Source organism: Austrofundulus limnaeus, unplaced genomic scaffold (assembly GCF_001266775.1).
Source record: "Austrofundulus limnaeus strain Quisiro unplaced genomic scaffold, Austrofundulus_limnaeus-1.0 Scaffold185, whole genome shotgun sequence".
Classification (NCBI taxonomy): Eukaryota; Metazoa; Chordata; class Actinopteri; order Cyprinodontiformes; family Rivulidae; genus Austrofundulus; species Austrofundulus limnaeus.
This window is the reverse complement of record NW_013952587.1, coordinates 1051219-1053876: the sequence shown is the minus strand read 5'-3', so window position 1 is coordinate 1053876 and position 2658 is coordinate 1051219.

Sequence of the window (2658 nt, the reverse complement as noted above, 5' to 3'; positions counted from 1 at the left end):
ATTAGATCATTGTAATTTATAAATTATTAATTTGTCTGGTATAAATCTGCTGTTTTACATGATTGTTGAATGAAATTAACATAATTATTTATTTATTGTAAAAACATGACAGATAATCTGTGAAACAGATCCAGTTCAGCTGCTGTTTATACTGTATATTAGTTTCTATGGAGGTTGTGAGCTGTTGTCCTGTTTGGTCTGTTTCTGCTCCTCCATGTTGTCACAGACACTACCAGTGGACTGGATGGGTAGTGTTCTTATTCAAGTCTATGTTTGCTTACAYTAATGGTGTTTTCKATCTGGRAACCTTTTGGCTGCTAAAACTTTAGATTTTGTTAATAAATAGTTTAAAGAACTAAAGTCAGTCAGTGGAACTGTACTGTGGCTGTTAGTATTTATATATTTTAGCCACTAAGGAGAGGTGTGTGATTTAATTAGAGGATGATACATCACTCAATAGACCTCTAAATATGTGTCCCCCTCTCTTCTGAGATGATGGTTACACCCTTGAATGAAGGCACCAGCAAAATATCTGGTTTTCTCCTGCTTTTGTTAAACTGTTTGTTGGAGCTCTTGTGCTGCACAGAGAGGCTAGCTGTCACTGTGAACGTGAGTTGAGATCTTCTCCTCATTGATCAGTCCATATGAGGTGGGTCAGGTGACTGATAGCGTTGTGTAATGCCAAGTGTTGCTTTTGTGTAAATGGAGGACACTTCCCTCGATCTCAGTATAGTGGGGTCATGTTTACCAGATTATACTGATGTGTTTTGTTTTCATAGCATCATGTGAAGGAGTGTCATTGACAAGATGACATAGTGTATTTGTAGTTCTGTGAGCATTTGTACATCAAAATACACTTAGAATTTGACGTATTGAGTATATTTACTATATATTGCAATAATTTACTCTGTATTTTGCCAGACTGGTAATCCTGGGATCGTAATGATGGGGCCCTTGAATATTGTTGCCCAGGGTACAGGGAAGTATTAATCCGGCCCTGGCTGCCATCATAGAGTATTCTTACTTGAAGGCAGAAATGAAATATGATCGTCCTTTTATGCTGATAATTGAACGGAGCACAGAAAACATCCTTTTTATACGAAAGATTGTCAACCCAAACCTCTGAAGTAACCGTTGTGGTCAGGTATAGCTGCTGTAATGATGTATAATAAAAGGAAGACATTGACTGACTTTAAAAAAATTGTACTTGCAGTCATAAAAAAAACAACTCAAGTTAATGTTTAACTGTCTTTATTCCTAGAACTAACATTAGAGACTTTTGTCAATATAACATTGCATTGAAATGCTTTTTATGAACCTTTTACTGTTACTTTACCTCTCACAAGCCWTTCCAAAGTAAAATGGAAATTTAACTTAATGTGTAATTTGTCTTTATTCACAGAACTAACAAATACATTTGTCAATAAAACATTGCATTAAAATGCTTTTTGTTGACATATGTCAGAGAAACTTCTGCAGATGTGTAGGTCTATAATCCTGCTGCAGCCAGTCCTGCCATCGTGAAGTAACCTCTTCACTTCTTCAGCTGCAGCTCTTCATTTCATGTGCCTGTAATGAAGATGTCAAATTAAAAGTAACATTGGAAAATTATTCTTTTTTACCATGACTGTTAATACATGAATGCAATTAATCAAACAGCTATAATCAAACAATTATTTGCTCTAGAGTCAGCTGTCTTTATGCTGCTTCTCTCTCAGCGTTTATTCTTGTCTTTAAATCTGTACAATCTGAGCTCGTCCATCTGAACAAAAAGGACTTGTGCAAAGGATTCTAAATGGAAAAAGAGCAGCTTTATGTTAATAACAGAAGTCTATCATTTTAGTGTTTTCAACTGAGGAGCTTTGATATACTTATTTGAAAAAAAATTATAGCAGAGGAAGTTCTCTGCACAGAAAGAAAAAATAATTTTACTGTTTTTTTTTAACCAAACTGACAAGCTTCTCCAGTAAAATTATTGTGTAATTTAAACATCTGGTTAAATTTAGAATATATTATGATTAACTACAAGCACCTGAAGCTGACTCAGAGAACTGTGATTTAAAAAAAATAAATCAAATGTAGACACGTCTTTGAGAGATGCCCCCCTCCACCTCCTCCTCCCCACTCCGCGTGGCTGCGGTCTGCTCGCACCTCCGCTCCACCTGCGTGAGATTTTTTTGCGCAAATTACAGATATTTGATGCTCATTAAACAAGTAACCGTCTGAAGGGTTGACATGTGTGAAGTCCTGGAGACGCCGGAGACTCCACTAGTGTTTTTATATACCTCTATGATCGAAAAGTCATTTTAATTTTGTTACATGCTTTGCGGGGGCGGGGTGTGAAAAAGAAAAAGCACTTTCCTCTTTGCTTTCTCTGCAGTTGTGTCAAAAATGGGCAGTCTTGAAGATGAAAGTGGAAGCAAAGTTTGGATGATTGATTTCTAATTTTAATTATGAGTAAAAAATGCAGTTTTGACTTTGAAATGAAAAAGCATTTCTGCTAATGCATTTTAGTTTTCTAATTTGACTTTTCTAAAAGAATTTTGGTCACATTTTAGCAGTACATAGTTTAAAAATTCAATGTCAGTTTGTTTTAATTATCATTTTAATTAATTTACAAATTTAGCAGTCTTGGAAAAGATAATGATAATGCAGTTT